Genomic DNA, 20971 nt, shown 5'->3' on the forward strand with positions numbered 1-20971 from the left:
AAAATTTACACACACCTCAGAAGGCACAAATACAAAGGAATACACAGAGATTATAAACTTTTGCAGAAAAAAAGTGAGTTTAATTTTGGAAAACTGCAAGCTAAAACATCTGGGGACAAATAATCCACACCACAGACTCACATTGGGATGGAGAAGCCTGGAGAACAGTATTACTGAAAAGACACTTTAGAACACAAATTACAAGAATTTGAAATGCATTTTTGCAGAAAAAAAAGGCCAGTGAAATGACAAAATGCACATACGGAGGCATCATATTAAAGAATAAGGTTGTGATAGTTCCTCACTATACATTTCTAATAAGATAGCACAAAGTGCATTATATGCAGTTCTGGGCAATTCCTGACCAGAAATGTACTCATAAAATGGAAAGAATTAAGTGACAAGTAACAAAAATGGTTTGTGACTGCAATGAGAAACTAAGTAGTTAGGGAAGTTATACATTTAACTTGATTCCTTGCATATTTAATATAATTTTTGTTGGTCATTATGCTTGAATGTGAGGGTTTATCATGGTATGAACAGCAGCCCAGACTCTAAACAACTAGTAACAAGATTTTATTGAAATCTATATTAGATATTTGCTGTTATGCTGGAGTAAGGATTTTGATCTGTTCAATGATTAGAGATCATCCACAGAGGTTTTGTGTCAACAGGCCATTATGCAGTTAACAGTGGTAGTCAAACCATGAAACACAGCAGTAATAGGAGATGTATTAATGGTTACCTAGAAAAGTGATTCTCAACAGCTCCTACTATGATCCCATGTTACAAATGAAAAAAAAAAAAAGTTTTGATGCTCTCTCCAACCACCATGTATCCATAAAGAAAGGTCATGACTCCCCTGCATCTGTTCATACCCTCAAGGTCCACCCTCAGATTGAGAACCAAGGACCTAGAATGATAAAGATGCCCCAAGGCCTGATCCAATACCATTGATGTCAATGGAAAACTTGACATTGACTTCAATAGGCATCGGTTGTGCACCAGAAAACTACAAAGGAATTACCTTTTGAAAGCGTGTTTGACAAGCTTTTTATAGAGCGATGTAAATAATTATATTTTTAATGCAATAACTCTTTTTATACATACAACCCTAAAGTATTATGATCAAAAATCAATCAAAGTGTTTTTGACCAAATCTTCCCATAAAAACTAATTCTTTATATGGATGCTTAGTTACTTTAGTTAGTTACAACAAACTCCATTTTATGCGAAGGCACAATAATTATAAATAAATTACAGCATGTTTGTTCATAGCACAGTTTTGTATTACAATAGTAACAAGAGTAAGCTACCCCTACCCCACATCTAGTGTTGTGATGTAGCAAATACACAGCCTGAAATCTTGGATGTGAATCAGCACAAGTATGCAAAAAAAAATACTTCCTCTACATATAAAATAGTGAACACATCTGCTTCCCAGCCAAATCAAATTATGTGAGAGAAAGCACTTCTAAAAAAACTAATAGACACACTATGCATGTTAATTCTTATATTTAGTGACACCTGCAATTCTTCTGCTTGCAATATTCTACAGCCTCAATTCTCTGCAGGCACAACTCCTTTGAAGCCAGTAAAGGTACAATGGTAGTGAATTTGGACCTATCAGTTTAATTAGCCTAAAATTAAGCTTATAACAGATTTTTTTTTTTAAAAAGAAGAACCAGAAATGTAGATCTCCATAAAACAAGCCTTCTTCCTTTATGCTCATAGAATTTGTGATGACCTTTATTGAAATAATAACCAGTTGGTACCTTTAAACCTTTTTCGTTAATAAATAAATAAAACCACTTTTTTGTTGCTGTTTAAAGTCTGGCAGCAGGTGGTTGGGTAGGTTATTTGGCTGTATTCCAACTAAAAATGACAGAAACATTTCAATGCTGGAATTATTATAAGGCATCTTCCTTCATACTAGCTTCTCCAATAACACAGACAATGCGATGATTTCAATGCATTACAACTCCTCCTGTGATTGAACGAATCAAAGTAGACTGGAACACTAGACTTACAGCGCATGAGTCATGGACTTTAAATACCCAATTACCAAATGTTATTTTGAGGGGATTTTTTATTCTGGAAAGTCAGAAAGTTAGGGATTATGTTCCAGGGGAAGGGGAAGGGAAGACAGCATAAGAAGTCAACACTGGAATTCAATTTAAATTAAAAAATGGGACTTTTCATATCACCACCAGAGTCTGCATTCATACCATACAGTACTTCCATTCCAATTTCATAAAATGTTCCTCACCAAACTGCAACTATGGTTGCTTGAAAAAGAACAAAATAATGAACAGAATTGAAGGTTGTGCCCATAAACTGAAGTGGGACACATCCAAAATGGGCAGTATTATCAGCTCGTAATTTAGATCTCATACCACTGACTATTAGAGTATCTGACTAGAGACTGAAGGCATGGATATCATAGAAGACTTCTATGTATTTTCCTCATATGAAAAGGACATGTATATATCTATTTTTGAATTGTCATACATAAGCAGTCCTAGTTACCACATATCATAAGATATATAGTATAACCTGATTTTACTGAACATGGAGGATTTTTTTTAATATCTGTGTTGCTGAATGTATGTGTCTGTAATTATTTCAACACCCAAAGAAAGCTTTTTGGCCCAAATGAATGTATCTATTGCAATAAATAGCTGTTTGTTCACAATATGCTCTCAGGAACATGTATTCTTCTCTCTGAATCCATGCTGAACCTTTGTGTCAGTTTTGTGCTAATAACCACTATGCTGCTGGAAGTGCCATATTTCACATTAGACACAATAACACCGGTATGATCTTTAGAGCACCCATGACATTTAGTAAGAATAGTAATGTAACCTTGATTTGGTGCCAAATTCCCATTCAGGAAATCAAATCGTTACTATGCAAATTCGCAAGCATTTTCTTCCATCCTTTACTTGAACACCCTATGGATGGTAGGTAATGCCCTTCATCTCTTTACTGATGTGGGGCTGGACAGCCAAACCTCCTGAAGACTGAGTCCACTACTCTTGAAGACAACAAAGATAAGGTTAGAACGTACTGGAGGCTTGGGTTGAGGTGAGGCAACTGGAGTTTTATGAAGTATCCTGGGGAATGAAAGGGAGGTGTTCCGGGACATGGGGTTTTGCAGAACCCCAAATTCCAAAGAAACATGCTGGGATTTGTTTGGTATCAACAGCTGTGAATACATCCTGTAGTTTCTAGTCTGAGTAGCCCCAAAGAACCAAACCCTATGGACTTTATTGCTTATACCTTTATATTATGAGATTAAATGCTGTAAAGGGGAAACACACCTCTTAAATTACTATGACAAAGATCATTGCTCTTTATTGATTCTGTTTTGTCAAGATGTACTCAATGCTAATACATCTGTTAAAGATTTTATATGTTAGGTCTTACGTTAGCTTTCTCCCCTGAAAAAAACTGCAACAACTATGTTTTCTACCACTTACAATAATACCTATTTTCTGCTGCACAAAAGTGGATAATTCTCAGTTATACTGATATAGAGGTGTACTGGTTCAGAATAGGTGTAGCCAACTAGGATTAGAGCAATCTCAGATGAAACACTGGAACTTGGCATATGCAAGCCTTATTGTGTGAACAATATCAGAATAATTGTGAAAAACAGATGTGCAAAGCAAAAATAACACCTTGTTGTGTCACCTCCAAATGTAATAGAATTATTCTTTTACTCAATTGAAAGGAAGGAGTTACCAAAGGAATTCTATATCATATTAACAAAGCACTTAGCAATGATTCACCACTCACATGTGAGTGGCTAAATGTTCCAAAAGCCCATAATTATGGGAAGCAATACAGCAATACTCTGTAGTGATGGGTGAATTGCTTAGGATGAAATACAGAGATCTGAAATGTTATTGAAAGGTTGAAATGAACCCAACCCAAAACTGTGACATTCAGATGTATATAGTGGACTTTGTTGTTTTTTCTTAAACTTTTTTTCCCTCATGCCTTTAATTTTCATTGTGTTGTCTGGAACCAAAGTACAGTGAGAAAAGTTCACCTATCACTATTGCGCCCAAACTTCCAGAAATGCCACAAATGTTGATTGCTTTACTTTTTGTGTGAATTGGGGCACTCTAATTTTGTGGGAACTTTTGAAATAGGAGCTAATGCAAAAATATGCATTTTGTATTGCAGGTGCACTCTAATGCCTTAATTCAATTATTCTTTTTTTTTCAAATTTAACATATACTGGGCCTGAACAGCCTCTTTAAAAATATCTGCCCACAAAAGGCTATTAATGAGGAGGAGATTTCCATGAGCTTCCTTGCCTCTAAGTGATTTCCTCCATTATTATTGTAATTAGTGCAAATGGCTTTGCTGCCTTTGCAGAACAGGCCACAGGTCTGTCTCACTAGCTTCACAAATAGAAGGGGATCTGCAAGAAAGAAGGCTAACCATGTGAATGTCCTGTAAAGCCTCTGGTTGGATTCTCACCCACACCATTCTCCAGCAGTGTGGCTACCTGTTGTACAGAAGGTGCCCTGGAAAGTACTATAGCTTCTTATTGCTTTATATTTCTACACCATTCTCCTTGTGTCTATTGAGCTATGGCCCATGAACCACTTAATTTCATTTAAGTCCTCCCAATAAGACTAATATGGAAATCAGTACATAGGCCTTGTGTTGTTGTTCAACAACATTCAACACATGCACCTTTTGGCTCCTCCCTTCCTTAGCCACAACTCACTTGTCCCAACCATTGCTAGTTGCTTCCCACTATGATGCTGCCTCTACTTTAGACGCATGTGAGAATTGGGAAAATTCATGTACGGAGAGTTCCTCACCACATATATATCTAAAATGCTACTAAAGCCTATGACTATTATTTATTGATTTAGATAATTCCTCCTCATACATACAACATTAAGGCTTGTCCTTCTTCTTAGCGAGTGAGATTGTTACCTATAGCCTCAACAGTATTTTGATTTGGTCCTGTGTATATGTTAGCCCAGTGGTTCTCAAACTTTTGTATTGGTGACCCCTTTCACACAGCAAGCCTGTGAGTGTGACTGCCCCATATAAATTAAAACCACATTTTTAAAACATATTTAACACTATTATAAGTGCTGGAGGCAAAGAGGGGCTTGGGGATGGAGGCTGACAGCTCACAACCCCCTACATAATAATAACCTCGCTACCCTCTGAGGAGTCATGATATTCAGTTTGAGAACCCCTTTGTTAGTTATATCATTTCATGTATCAACCTCACCTGTCAATAGTGGTAATGTCCATTTTTGGTCATATAATCAAAAGACAACAGACTGAGATCACAGAAACATTTCACATAGGCTACTGGATACTTATGGTAATAATGTTGCTCGTTTCTCTTTTAAATATTGTCACTAACTATGAACAGTCAGGAAAATGTATGTAGTGTTCGATAGTTATGTAAAGTGAAATTAATGGACAAGGACATGACATTAATAATTATATTACCTTTATTTACAGACCATATATTTCCTTCACTTCGAGGAGAGATGGATACCTACTATACCCTGAAAACAGCACAGCTTGAGTCTACATATCCAAATCTGAGCAAAGTCTCTCTTAGGACAAATTGTCTGCTCAGCCAACATATTGACACTGACAGATTCAGAAATTCTGTTTCTTCTCTATTCCAACAAGCTTTAAATTTAAGTAAGTGCCCTTGTCATGCTTGTGGAGTAACCTGAATTTAACTTTGTTTTCCTATTTATATTTACTTGTTAACATAACTGCATGTGTGTTATTCCCCGTCTTCTTGCCTGCTGTTTGCCATCTTATATGTCTTTAGACTGTGAGATCTGCTGGGCCAGGATCATGTTCATTTATGTTTGGAAAGTACTTAGCATACTGTGGGCTCTACAGGACTATACTAATAAATACAATGACAATGCTCCCAACACAGTTAATAACCATGTAGGCTCAGAAGCAAAATCATCTCCCTGAGCTCTTGTTGGTCGAGAATCCTCTCTTATACATAGAGGTTTATTTCATCATTGATAAAGGATTCCTTCCCTTAAAGAAAAACTCATTTACTACAGCTTCCATAATTTTGCAAGAAAACACATTTTCTTAAATGACTAAGGTAAAATTGTATTGTCCATATGCTAATTTTTGTTACCAAATAATTGTGGGCCTTTTCTTTGAGGAACCATAGGGTTCCTATGCTTTGGAGAAGGGCCTTGAAATTTGGCAGAGAGGAGAGGGGTGGCCTTTGTGTAAGTAATGTTCCCTTTACTATCTCCATGAATCTATGTCACAGTTTGTCCCAGTTATATGCCTTTGACAAATGTCCTGTGACAGTTTGCACACGATGAGTAGAGATTTGCCAGAGATTTTCAGTTAAATTTTCTGAGGAGTCTGTCTGCAATGGACATGTCCCAGCCTGATGTTAAGCAGGACATTCCCTGCAATTGCAGCTCTGGGCTCCTGTGGATTGGTTTGGGGCTGGACACTTGAGTTGAGTGCAAGAAGACTGTCTTTCCTATGTTCTCAATTATTTCCCTGCTGCACCCAGGAAGCATGGAAGATTAAGTTAACTGATTTCAATGCAGAAGTGGACAACTGGTTTGGGGAGACAAGTGGGGAGACTGGGACTGGTTGAGCTTGGAGAGTGGGACTGGAAACTTGGGGAGACCAGGACTGTCTGGGTAAGGGAAGTGGGATTGGGAGCCAGGAGAGCAGAAACTGAGATGGGACAAGAAGATTAGGAAATTAGACTGGTACTGGCAGCCAAAAGGGACAGGAAATGTGGGCAGAGGGGACAATAGAAGGTGAGGGGGTCAGAGACAGATCTGATGGCAAAACAGATAGGAGAAACTGGCAGAGACTAAGACTGGGCATTCAGACATGTGTAGCTAGGACTTATTGGGCACGGAGCCTGGGATAAGAAGCCTAAGGATAACGGGGACTGTGGCTGGCTAAATTAGGATATAATGGGACTGTCACAAAGTTCCAGAAGTGAGAAAGAGACAGAACTGGGGTGGGAACAGGATGGAGGTGATGCAATGTAAAGGGTCAAGGTTAGTGGTAATGAACAGAAGAATCTGTGCCCACTGTAGAACACTGCCCTTCAGAGCTTGGAATGGACCCAAAATTCCTGACTCTCACCATTTCTCTGCTGTTAGCAAATATTGATGAAAACCATTGCAAAAGTTTGCGCATTATGCCCCTCTAGTATTGGGTCACATCAAAGATAACAACTTACCACTGCTATCAGTTATTCACATTACCTGAGATGGGAGAGGTCTATACCCTGTTGCTGACCCATGATGGAATTTCTGTTTTTTTTCCATTTGCTTTTTTACTAACAGGAAATTATATGTCCAAAAATTAAGTTAAAATACCATTATTAAGGTTGCAAAGTCAAGCACTCAACAGTTAGGAAATGACAGAATTTAGGTTCCCTGTGCAACCTTAATTTGGCTTCCTTGTGTGACAAATTTTCGTTACCAATCTGCCTGGGGCACATTTGATCTGGCTGGGCCACAAGATCTTTTTAGGGAGGAAATGACGAAGCACACTAAGGGTCTAAGTTTTAAAGATTTATTAATAAAATAATAAAATACAGCAGAGAGTGCTGGGAACGCTCCCACGTCACTCAGGAGAAGAAAGAAAGTATTAGAGGCCTAAGCCCAAACCCACTTTCATACTCACACATGCACTACTCAAAACTGGCCAGCCCTGGGTGTAACACAGGGGTTGGCAACCTCTGGCATGCAGCTCACCAGGGTAAGCACTCTGGCAGGCTGGGTCGGTTTGTTTAACTGCTGCATCCACAAGTTCAGCCGATCATGGCTCCCACTGGTTGCGGTTTGCCATCCCAGGCCATCTGAGGAATCTGCTGTAATCCCAGGCCATCTGGGGAATCTGATGTAATCTCCGAATTGCTCCAGCTCTCGGGAGGGCTTTTAGATCCGAGGTTCCTTTGGGTGTGTCATCATCCAGGGCCCTCTGTGCCTGGTGCTCTTTGTACCAATCCCAATCGGCTTGCTGTGGCCTTCTTGGCTGCCCAAGACATATCGGCTCCTGAAAATTTGTTTTCCTTTCTGTTGACCTTCCCCTTCGTCGCCTCATTAGCTCTGTTTTCACTGCTATCTTTGCATCTCTGCTCCACTTAATTCTCCTCTTCTCATGACTGGGCAGTTGTAGATGTCTCGTCTGTAGATTTCTCATCAAGCCCATGACCTTGGGATGGGGCCAGTGTCTCATCTTCACATATAGCTAGCTAAAGTGCCGAGTTAACCCATTCTCTGCTTTTTTCTTTCTCCCCACCCCCCAGCCTCTCTTACTCCTGCAAAGGAATCTTCCATTCCCTACTTGTAAACCTTTGACCCTCCCCAAAATTCTTTGTGATGCTTGCAACAGCATTAGCCACGTACAATGCTGATCTGCCTTCCCCGGGGACTCCCTGAGGAAGGAGGCCATTGGGGTGTGACACTTGTACGTATCTGTTATTATACAATCTTTAATTACATAATCATATACTATTTCTTCCACAGGATCCCTGCTTCGTTGAATGCACAGAACGGGCCTGATCTTGGGATGAATCAAGGTGGTGTAATGAAGAATGCTGTCTGTAATACACCAGTTTTACTAACTGCAGAAGTTGGATGTGTGTGGGATGGTCTAATGGTTAGGGCAGTTGAATGTAGCCTCAGAGAATTACATCCCTACATCTGCCACAGAGTCACAATATGGTGCTTGGCAAGACACTTACATCAAACTCTTCACAGGTGGTCACTAATTGTGTGTTCCTCATTTTTTCTATGTTTGACTTAAGGCCATGGGGATCTGATTTTTAGAAGTGCTCACTGTTGCAACAGCAGTCAATGGGAACTGTGCTTTGAACATAAAAAAGTGCAATATAATTCTAAATTCTTTGAAAAATCAGATCCTAGGCATCTTATATTGGGCCCCTAAAATTAGTGGTTACTTTTTATCTTAATATCTCTGGCCCAGATCCTCAAAGGTATTAGGCTCCTTGCTTCCATTGAAATCAGTCGGGGATGGGTATCTAAATACCTTTTGAGGAGTCAGGCCTTTGTAACTTGGTTTTGTATCTGTAATGGTAATGCCTCCCTCACCTCACAGGGATGTTGTGGAAATAAATAAATAAATATTTGTGAAGTCCTCAAACACTGTAGTGCTTAGCACCCTAATACCATTTGAATAGTGTACAGTAAATAAGTCTCGGGGGGGGACACTCATTGAGGAAAAAACAAAACAAAGTAAAATATTCAATCATTCATTAAATAAGCAACATTCATTCTGTCTCCTGTAGAGAAAATAGTATGTGATCATGCGACTAAAGACAGTCTCATGATCCATACACGCAAGAGGGCTGATGCATATATAACTTATATTTTTGCTCCCCCTACCACAAAGTTGGCCTCAGAGTAGCAATAGCTGATATGTCAGACATTTCAATATGCTTTAGATTTCTGCAGGGACTTTAAGACAGTAGGGCTGAAATTTAAGCATAGCTCTGAAAGAGGTGTGGTGCAGAGTTCCAAAGGCACACATAATACTGGAACTCCAGGGAGTACAAGGACAGCACTCATGCTGTGGTAAATCTAGGATGGTGCAGCAAGTTCCTCATTCAATTGTCAGTCAGCAATAATGGCGAGTGCAAAGGAGTGGGGTACAACCATTACCCACTTCCTCCTTTGGTTTGATATTTGATCTGAGCGGACAACTGAAGGGAGTTCATCAAAGATCAAGGGCTGAAAGTATCCTTGGCCTCTTTCCAAGAGTGAACAAGGGGGAAAACCGGTATCCACTCCTTTATGAGAAAGGCATTAAGTCAGTGTTCATCTGTATTGTTATTACAATATATTGTTAATATCATTCAAAATGTTGCTAATCACGCTAGACATTAAATAAGGTTCTCAAAAGGGGGAGAGATGGCAGTGAATGGTTGGGAGCTCAGCATGTTGGAAAATCAGACCATTTATTTAAATGTCTAACCATTAATTTAGAAGCCTAACATTAGCAATGTTTTTTTTAAAATGGGAGCCTATGTTCTGTTTCTCTTTTTTGAACATTTTGGATTCCTTTGTTAACACTTCAAGAAAGGCAGGACAAGGCTTTAAATTTCCTTAGAACTGGACACATTTTAACTTGAGATTTTATCTAACAGTACAGTAGGAAGAAATAATCATTAGCTGTTAGTGCTATTCACATAACTCATTATCTACTAGATTAATTATTACACATCAGAAGAGAACTGTGTGAAACTCTGGCAGCAAAATGAGAAACCATGAAAAACCTGCCCAATTTTTGTATTTAATTACAAACTTGATATTCAGACCATCTTTGCTAAATGTTTAACTAAGGTTTACAAATCTGCTTGTTGGCCCAAATTTCAAGCATGGTTAGCCCAGTTTTGAAGATGATTGAACACACAGAGCTGTGGAAATTGTGCCAGCGGTGTAGACCATACAGCAGTCACAAGGAACTGACATAACTTAGACAGGCTCTCTCTCGAACCTGGGCTGCTCTGGGGCTGGAGAGGCCTCTGGAATAAATTAGGTCCCCAGGGGCAGGGACTTGTCCAGTTTCAGAGCTGCCCGGGATCAAGAGGAAGCAAAGGTGACTTAAAGACATTTTAGCTCCCTTTCTCTTGGGGTGCAAATTCTATCCTGTGTCCTTGGGAGGCACAGCATAGAATTCCCCCCCAATATATAAATCACAGAACAAGAGTGCATAAACTGACACTTATCAGTAAACATAGGAATTACACATAAAACACAGACAGATAGAGAGGTGTCTGTTGCTAACTATCAATGTTTCAGAAATTGATTCAGACCCCATGAGATTTATAACAAGAAAACATTTTTCATTCTTTGTATTGGTCTTCTGATTTTTGAGACCTTAGGTTGCTTTTGGGTCATGATTTCAATCTTTTCTTATGCAGTCATGAGGACTAGATACATATATTGAGAGATTCATAACAAACTCACAAAAGATGGCGACACAGCAGATGCCTAAAATGTTTTGTGTTGATATATTGGTAAAACTCATCATGGAATCTAATGCTAGTCAAGTTGCATCATGCCAATAGTGAGCAACCTGCTGTTTTATATTCCAGTATCTGAATTCTGAAAAGCTGTGTTCAACTTTTAAGAAACATTTTCTAAAAAGAATGCATTATCAACAAGGTTTACATCAAAACATTTATGTGTAGGGGTATCCACATATGCATGGTTCTATTGGCATCCAGCGGGGGTGGGCGGGCAAAGCCCGCCCACTTCTAAAGGGCCTCCCCCCAGCCTAAGGGGAGGACCCACAGGTCTGGGACACCTAATAATTACGGGGGACAACTAATGAAAAAAACAGGATCGGGAGTGAGGTCATAGGGCTAAACGAAGGGAACCCGACGGGGACACCGAGCAGAGAACCCCGGACAACGCCCACTGCTCCTCGAAGGCATCAAGGGAGCCAGTGGACGCCACCCAGAGGAACTCTGCTCGGATGCGTGAGCAGACGGAGGAACGGAAATAGGCCCTACAGTCGCAGGAAATCCCGTCGGCCAACCTCCTCTCCCTGGTGTTGTAGATGGCCAGTTTGGCCAGGGCCAAGAGGAGGTTGAGAAGGAGATCCCGCGACTTCGTGGGGCCACGGATGGGGAGCGTGTAGATAAAAAGGTGAGGGGAAAAGTGCAACCAAAAACGCAGGAAAATATTCAGGAGGAGCCGGAACAGGGGCTGCAACCTGGCACACTCCAAATAAACGTGCGCCAAGGTCTCCTTCTCACCACAGAAAGGGCAGGTGCTAGGGACAGATGTGAACCGCGCCAAGTACACGCCTGTGCTCACGGCTCCGTGAAGGAGCCTCCAACTGATATCCCCGGCGGGCCTCGGGACCAGGGCAGAGTACAAGCTGGCCCACCGGGGCTCCTCACCCTCGAGAGGCGGCAGGAGGTCCCGCCATTTGGTATCGGGGCGGGATGCGAGGGTGAGGTAGTGAAGGGTATGGAGCACGAGCGAGTACAGATGTTTCCGTGGCGCGGTCTGGAACAAAACCGGCTGCAGATCATGCAGCCGGCTGGCAGTGAAAGGGTGAGGGGGCCGATTGGGTCCACGGGGCAGGGGCCCGATAAAAATGTCCACGGGGCCTGGGGTGGAGGGTGGGCGGGGCGTGCCCTCTCGCAGGACCCGGTCGAGGTAAGCCCAAGCAGCGGGCAGTAAAGCGGCCTTCACCTCCTGAAGTACGCGCTGGGGAGTACGAGGTCTGGAGAGCCCCATGCGCTGAGCGAGCGTCAGGGGATCCAGCCAGTCTCCCCGGTCGTAGTCCAGGAGGTCTCCGACCCTGGTGACTCCCGCCGAGACCAACCTCTGGCACACCGTGGGGGACTCTGCCACCTGCACACGAAGCTGGGGATTGTGTAGCAGGGGCTCCGCGAGGAGGTCAACCCCCACGGTGGCCGCCACGGACCTGGTCGTCGAAAAGAGCTTCCAGGTCCGGAGGAGGTCTTGGTAGAAGACCGGCAGCCCGGAGAGGTCTCGCGGAAGACCTCTCGGATGGAGGTAAAAGAGCTGCCGGTCGTATCGGAGCCCTCAAAAGCGGCGGAGGAAGGCGTGCGCCAATACGCTCCACGCCGGACTACCCGCACCAAACAGGAGCCTCTGCAGGGCCTGGAGGCGGAAGACATGGACCTGAGCGCGTAAGCACTTCAGGCCCTGCCCCCCCTCCTCCAGGGACAGGTGGAGGTCCCCTGCAGAGACCCAGTGCGTCCCTGGCCAAAAGAACTCCAAAATCACCATCCGGAGGTTGGCCAGGAAACCCGGGGCCGGGACCAGGGTGTTGAGTCGGTACCAGAGCATGGACAGGACCAGTTGATTAAGCACCAGTGCCCTCCCCCGAAGGGAGAGGCACCGGAGTAGTCCTGTCCATTTCCGGAGCCGCTCCGTCACCCTGCCCTGCAAATCCTGCCAGTTCTCCGGCGGAGACGGATGCGTGGCAGAAAGGTAAACGCCGAGATAGAGCAGCGGACCCGCGCTCCACCTGATGGCCTGAAGCGCAGGTGGGAGGGAGCTCGCCTGCCACCCGTCCCCGACCACCAGGCCAGAGCTCTTGACCCAGTTGACCCGGGCGGAGGAGGCCGCCGAGTACACAGCCTGGCAAGCCTCCACCCGCGCCAAGTCGCCCGGGTCCTGGACCACGAGGAGCACATCGTCGGCGTATGCCGACAGGACCAGCCGCAGCCCCAGCTCCCGAAGCACCAACCCCGTCAACCTCTTGCGGAGGAGACAGAGGAAGGGCTCGATCGCCAGAGTGTACAGCTGGCCCGAGAGGGGGCACCCCTGCCGCACTCCCCGCCCGAAGCTGACCGGCTCGGTCAGGGTCCAGTTGAGCCTGACCAGACACTCCGCGGAAGCGTACAGCACCTGCAGAAAACCCACAAACAGGGGTCCGAAGCCGAATGCTCGCAGAGTGCCCAGGAGATACCCGTGATCCATCCGGTCGAACGCCTTCTCCTGATCCAGGGACAGGAGGGCGAACGACAGACCATCCCTACACCCCAATTCCAGAAGGTCCCGGACCAGAGACAAGTTATCAAAGATGGTGCGGCCCGGGACGGTGTAGGTCTGGTCTGGATGGACCACGTCCGCCAGCACGGACCCTAGCCGCATCGAGATGGCCTTCGCAACAATTTTGTAGTCCGTGCTGAGGAGCGAGACGGGACGCCAATTCCGTAAGTCGCGGAGGTCTCCCCTCTTCGGCAATAAGGCCAGCACGGCTCGCCTGCACGAGAGAGGGAGGACCCCGCTCTGCAAAGCCTCGGCCCAGACAGTGACCAGATCTGGGCCGAGGACGTCCCAGAACACGCGGTAGAACTCCACGGTCAGCCCGTCCAAGCCCGGAGATTTATTGGTGGGCATGCGACGGAGGGCCTCCGAGAACTCGGCCAGAGTGAGAGGCAGCTCTAGCCGGTCCCGGTCGCCCGTGCTGACCGTCGGGAGCCCGTCCCAGAGCACTCTGCAAGCGTTAGGATCGGTCGGATCCGGGGAGAAAAGAGTGGCGTAGAAGGCCCTGGCCCTCTGGCACATCTCCGCCGGATCCGTGAGGGGGGTGCCGTCCTCCGCCAGGAGGCAGGTGACGTGCTTCTCGGCCCCCCTCCTTTTCTCCAGGGCGTAGAAGAAGCGGGAGCCGCGATCCATCCTCCGAAGGAGGTGGATGCGGGATCGAACAAAAGCACCCCGGGCCCGATGGTCTTCGAGAGCCCGGAGCTCCTCCCGCTTCTCCCGGCACGCTCCGCAGAGGGATGGATCCTCAGGGCTGGCGGCCAGACGCCTCTCCAGCTCCAAGACCTCCCGTTCCAACTGCCCTATCGCCGCATCCCTCCGTCGGCTGGCACCCCGAGTGTAGTCACGGCAGAAGAGCCGGGCGCGCACCTTCCCCAGATCCCACCACCGCCGCGCCGAGGAAAAGGCGCGCCTCTGCCCTCGCCAGGCCAGCCAGAACTCCCGGAAGGACGCCACAAAGCCCGCATCCTCCAGCAAACTATTATTAAAGTGCCAATAGGCCGGCCCCGGCCTCTCCGCGCAGAGAGAGGCCGTCACGGTGGCAAGATGGTGATCCGAAAAGGGGGCCGGCCGAACGCTGGAGGAGTGGGCCCGTGAAAGGTGGAAACGTGACAGGTAAATACGGTCCAGCCGGGAGTGGCACGACCGATGGGCCTCCACCCGGACGAAGGTGAACGTCGAGACGTCGTCTGGGTGGTGGTCGCGCCAGACGTCCACCAGGGAGTGGCGGTCGACAATCTCCCGGAGGACGTCCGCAGCTGCCGGGCACTGCTCGGTCCCCGAGCGGTCCCGTTCCTCGAGGGTGGTGTTAAAATCCCCTCCCAGGACCAGGCACTCACGAGGGTCCAGGGAGCCAAGGAAGGCGGATGCCTGCTGATAAAAACGTAGTCTCTCCGGGCCCGATGTCGGGGCGTAAACGTTGACGAGATGAACCACAAGCCTCTCCATGCGGACCCGGAGGTGCAGCAGGCGACCCGGCACAGCCTCGGCGACCCCTATCACCTCGTACCGTAGGTCGGGGGAGAACAGGGTCGCCACTCCAGCCGCGCAGACAGAGAAATGGCTAAAGTAGGCCCCATCCCCCCACTCCAGCCGCCAGCTAGCTTCAGCGGCCGGATCGGTATGGGTCTCCTGCAGGAAAACCACAGAGTACCCCCCCTCCCGGAGGAAGGAGAGCACCTGGCTCCTGCGGAGACCCATCCTACAGCCTCGGGTGTTCAAGGTGGCAAGGACGATCGGCGCCATGAGGAGGGCTGGGGGGGATCCTCGCTGGCAGACACGCCCACGGCCTCCGGCAGGCCGCGCAGCAATCCGTGACCAACCCCGAAGGTGAGCAAGGAGTCACGGAAGGCACGGACCCGCCGGTAGACCACGGCGGCCTGCTTCCCGGTCCTCCTACCCTCCCCCATGAGGGCCCTTGCGGCCCGGAGGACCTGATGGAAATCCCCCCACCGCTGGAGTGCAAGATGGACTTTGTTCCGGGAGCCACGAACGTCCTCAAGGAACTCCCGCAGCTCCTCCCTCAGCACATGGGGGGGTGGGGTCACTGATCGATGACTGGCCCCCAGTGGGGCCCCCGTCACAGCCCCGTGGCCCACCAAGGCGGGTAGGCAGGGGGCAGATCCCCAACGTGGCAGCAGATGGACCGACGCCACACGACCCGCCCCGCTCTCAGATTCAAGAAGGGGCGGTGGAAGGAGAACAGCAGCCCCCGGGGGGTCAGGACAGGAAAGAACTAGTGAACCCGCTCCTTGGGAGGTATTGCCAGGGGCGGCACTGGCATCACAGGAAGCGGGGGGGACAAGGACAGGGCCGACAGGAGTAGGGCGGGGATCAGGGAGAGAATCCGGGAAGGAGGTAGAGGCAGGATCCGGAGCCTCCACAGGTGAGACGCCAGAAGGTGGCTCCTCCTGGCCAGGCTCAAGGATCTGGGAAGCTGGCAGGGGACCCCTAACGATGCCGGGCTCAGCCACTGTGGCACGTGCGGCAGCCTCGGCACCCAGAGAGAGATGGTGGTCAATGGGGTCCCCGCTGGGGAAGGAGGGCGGGTCCTCCACACCAAAGAGGGACACCCCCTGGGAAGCGGGTCTCGGCAGCGGGGCACTGGCCGTCGCCCCGAGGGGCTCGGCAGCTGCCAACAGAGTGCCACCCACAGCCGAGTCGAGGGAAGAGTCCAGGGGACCCTCAGAGGTGGGAGCAGAAACAGCGGGTAGGGGAAGGGAACCCAGGGACAGGGGGGATGTAGTGAGGTCACCCAGATCGAGGCCCACCGGCAGAGGGTCGTCCTCCCCCTGCGTGACCGGGGTCAAGCCCAGGGCCTCGATCTCCGCGTAGATGGGAGGGAGATCACAGTCCACCACCCCAGGGCCCTCCCCGCCAGCACCCGAGGCGATACCCACCGCGGCGCTCTCAGAGGCGCCAAGTGAGAAGGGGGCGAGAGAGGCTCCCTCGGGGGCATCCACGGGAAGGGACCCCGGAGGAGGGGCGGTGTCACCTTCCGGTGCTGCCACGGCATCCCCAGCCGGCACCACAAACTGGGAGTCATCAGGGGACAAGGCGGAAGACTCGACATTGGCGCCCCCCTTCCTGCTCTTCCGGGGGGCCTCCGAATCCGAAGGATGTAAAGAAACTCGAGCCTTCCGCTTGCCCCGCTTCCCCTCCACTAAGGACCAGCCCTCCATGGCATCTGCCGGGGGCTGGCTAACAGGGGTCGGCTCGGGGGGCAAGGGCAATGGCTCAGGGACTCGGGGAGGCAGTGGTGGGACAGCAGAAACCAGAGAGGATTTCCCCTGGGATGAGCCCTCTCCCATGTCCGGCGGTAGCCCCGCCACACCCTCCTCCACAGAGGTGGATCGAGAAGGAGGAGGAGGGGCAGCTTCGGGTGCTAGGCAGCCAGGGGCACCGGCGATGACAGGGCCGGCACCTTGCCGGGGCTCGGGGGTCCCGGATACTCCTCCGTGCTGGGCCAAGGGACAGTCCCTCCGGACGTGCCCCATCGCCCTGCAGAGGTAGCACTGAGCCTCCCCCGTTGAGTAATGCTCCCGGTAGTGGGCTCCCTGGTAGGGGACCAGAAAGGACCCCTCGAGCGCCTCTCCGCCACGCGCCGCCGGTGGCAGTAGAAGCTACACTTGCCGGCGGAACGAAGAACATGACGGAGGGCGGGGTCCTTGCAGCCCAAGGGGAGAGGGCTGATGATAGAGACGGGGCGTCCCAGGGCAGAAAGGGCGGGCAGCAGGACGGCATTGGGTAGGAAGGGAGGGACGGAGGTCAAGATTAAGCGGACCCCCAGGTCTTCCAACGGCTCCAGGGGGACGAACACGCCCCCCACTGCCAGGCCCGTCTCTACCGCTTCCTGGGCGGCGGCCTCCGATGCCAGGAAGAAGACCACCTTCCCGTACATTTTGGAGGCCGCCACGATGGCCGTGGGCCCCACCACCCTCGCCAACGCCCGCACGTAGGTCTCCACGTGGGGCGAGGCGGGCACCAGGAGGCAACGGACGCCGTGCTTCCTGGTCAAAGTGGGAAAGGGGCCCCGGCCGCTGTAGATGTTGGCGGAAGCAGCGATCGGAGGAGCAGCAGCAGGCGGGGGGGCCGCCGCCACCTGGGCGTACGCCCTGGGGGCCGAGGGAGGGACACCTGCAGAGCTGGTGGAGGGAATAGCGGGGAGGGATGCCGCAGCCGGTAGCGGGGCTGCGGCAGAGGGGGCAGTCTCCGCCATGGAGGGCCTGGCCTTTCTAGCGGGGCCCTTACCCTTCTTCCCACCCCGACCCTTCCCACCGGCTGGGGGGGCTCCCCCCGAATCAGAAGGGGCGAGAGAAGTGGCAGCAACGGAGGTCTCCCCAGTACTCGCCGCCGCCGGTGCCCCAGCAGGGGCGGTGGTAGGTGGATCGGCAGTGGCGGTCGAGGTAGAGGCTTGGGCAGTGGACACGGGGGCAGGTGGAGGAGGGGTAGTGGGAGCATCGCGAGGGGTCTCCCCCGCCGCATCCCCCGCCATAACGACAGCGGGGAGGGGGACAAACAGCGAGGGGAGGGGAAGGAGAGGAGGCGGCCACCCTTCCCCGCTAGGCTGCAGGCAGGGGAGGAGGGCGCCAGAAGGGGAAGGCTAAAGGGGCGTAGGGAGCAACCAAGGACTAAGGGTGGGATTGTTGCAGGGCACCAACGCAGAGGGGGGTTCCGGCTCCTCCAGTTGCAGTAGGGGAGCGGGGGGGCAACGGCAGAGCGGGGAGTGCAGTGAAACAAGGGGAAACCAATTGGGGAAGGGCACAAGCGCCTGGGAGGGGGCGTGGGCACATGGGGGGGGACCGATCAGGGCTGGGGGAGCACTGGGTGGGGGGAAAGGGCGAGCTGAGATTGGGGTAGAGGGACCACGGGGACAGCTGCAGGGCTGGGGCAGAACTATCAGGCAGCAGAGGGAAATAGGTGGGGTGGACAAATGCGGCAAAGGGGAGGGGGTCAGTCCAGTATGAGGGGGGAGGTGGTGCACCCACAGGCACTTGTGCCAAAAAGTCAATGGTTGGCTGCCGCTGCTGCAGGCCCAAATGGTGGAAGTGGGCGTGGTGAGCCAGGCGAGCAGCTCAGTCCCAGAGGTAGGAGTCCAAAGCAGAAGGAAAACAGCCAGTGGGGGTGGTGGAGGGGGCAACGATGGTGGTGGGGGCGAAGGGGGACACGGATGGACTGGGGGCAGGCTCCACGCCACACCCCCGGTGCCCCAGCAGACACAGTCCAAACCCCCACCACAAGAGCACAGTTTGAAAAAGACTCAGTCCAGAAAAGCCCCCTCCACAGTGGTCTGCATACTGTCTCCAGCAGCGGGTGGTCCTCTTCTCCTTCCTCTCCTCCTCCGGGCACCAACAGCACCCCAGCAACAGCCACAGCAGCCCCAGCAGCTCCAGGTGGTGGTGGTCTAGTGTCCAGGCAGGAGGGACCCCGCTCAGAGGGTGGTGTCCTCAGCAACAAGAGCTGGGGTCCCTCATTCCCCTCCTCTCTGGGAAGTAGGCCAGCAGCCCCCCCCCCAAGGCGCTGTAGGTGGAATAACAGCAGTAACAGGTGGGGGGGAACCACCAGCCAGCCAGCAAACAGACAGCAGAGAGAGGGGTGGGTGGTGGTGTCTAGCCCAGCCAGGGGAGCAGCAGGAGCAGGAACAGCAGCAGAAACAGCAGCAGCGAGGGCCGAGCACCCAGCAGGAACAGCAGCAGCAGCAGCAGCAGCCCTCTCCCTCCCTCCGCTACAGCAGAGCAGTCAAAGGGAGAGCCAGTACTGGCCCCAGGAGAAGCAGGCTTCTATTCTCTGAGGGACCAGAGCAGGGGCTGCACTAGAGTCATCAGGAACCTGCTAGAATCAATTAAGGCAGACAGGCTGATTAGAACACCTGCAACCAATCAAGGCAGGCTAATCAGGGCACCTGGGTTTAAAAAGGAGCTCATTCCAATCAGGGGGGAGGAGCTAGAGGAGAGGAAGTGCATGTGAGGAGCTGGGAGCAAGAGGCACAAGGAGCTGAGAGTGAGAGGGTGTGCTGCTGGAGAACTATGGAGTACAAGCGTTATCAGACACCAGGAGGAAGGTCCTGTGGTGAGGATAAAGAGGTGTTTGGAGGAGGCCATGGGGAAGTAGCCCAGGGAGTTATAGCTGTCATGCAGCTGTTACAATAGACAGCTCCAATCCACAGGGCCCTGGGCTGGAACTGGGAGTAGAGGGTGGGCCCGGGTTTCCCCTAAACCTCCTGATCAGACACAGGAGGAGTTGATTCAGACTGTGGGGATGATCACTGAGGTGAGCAAATCTGTCAATAAGCACAGGACCCACCAAGGTAGAGGAGAAACTTTGTCACACTATACATACTTTAACTGTAATAACAGAGTGTGTGAGATTAATTTATAGTGTGATTGTTAAAATGCTAATGAAATATAAAAAGCAAATAATCTATAAAAAAATTCATTCAGAAAGTGAGCTATGTAGGTGAAATACACATTATGCTTAATTTAGTAACCAAAATGTCCATTTGTTGTCATAAATGAAGTTAAATAAGCCCTTTTCATGAGTTTAACACTTTTCAGGATTGTTGCCTTAAATAATTATTTATTCATTGTTGAAATATACTATGCATTAATCTAGCACATAACAATTGCAATATAAGTTACAATGGGCCAGGTCTCCAGCTACTGTAAAACAACATTGCTCCATTGATTTTAATGGGTGAAATGTAATCCTATATAGAAAGCATAAAGCTTATGTGTAAGTCCCATTTAAGCTCAGAAAATAACATTACACAGATCTTGTACTGGCTATCTGCACTGGAGTGGCTCTCACCCAATTTAAATAATTATATGTCCACACTGAATATGAATATTATATTAATATGAATATGAATATTATCCATCTACAGGTTAAACCATCATTTTATTTTAAATACCCAAAGGAAAGGAATCACTTCATGTAGCACTGTATTTATTGTGCACAGTATTAATTTCAAGTGTGAATTTCACTATAAAACAGCTAGTATGCCTTACATCATAAGAAATGACTGATTAGCATCAAATCAACTAACTTTAATCAAGTACACTTTAATATTAACCAAGGTATGCACTATGTATAATAGTCTCATGTTTTGTCATATTGGACTGTTAGTAGCTTTAGCCTGTTCTCATTATTGTAAGCATGCTCTTTGGGCAGAATATTTAAATGATTCCAGTCCATTTTCTTAAATTATACATCCCTGAGTTTGCACACACAATGGATCATGCTCTTGTTTTGGATGTTCAAAAACTTCAGATCTGAGTGCACAAGCTAAACTTTCTCATACAAAGTAATAAGACCTCTATTTGCCTTGCAAATGAAAATGCAGTGTGTGCAGTCAGCTATTGTGATCTGTGTGTGAAAAACTAGCAGTGCCATAGGAGAGG

This window comes from Gopherus evgoodei, chromosome 5, assembly GCF_007399415.2.
Source record: "Gopherus evgoodei ecotype Sinaloan lineage chromosome 5, rGopEvg1_v1.p, whole genome shotgun sequence".
NCBI classification, from domain to species: Eukaryota; Metazoa; Chordata; order Testudines; family Testudinidae; genus Gopherus; species Gopherus evgoodei.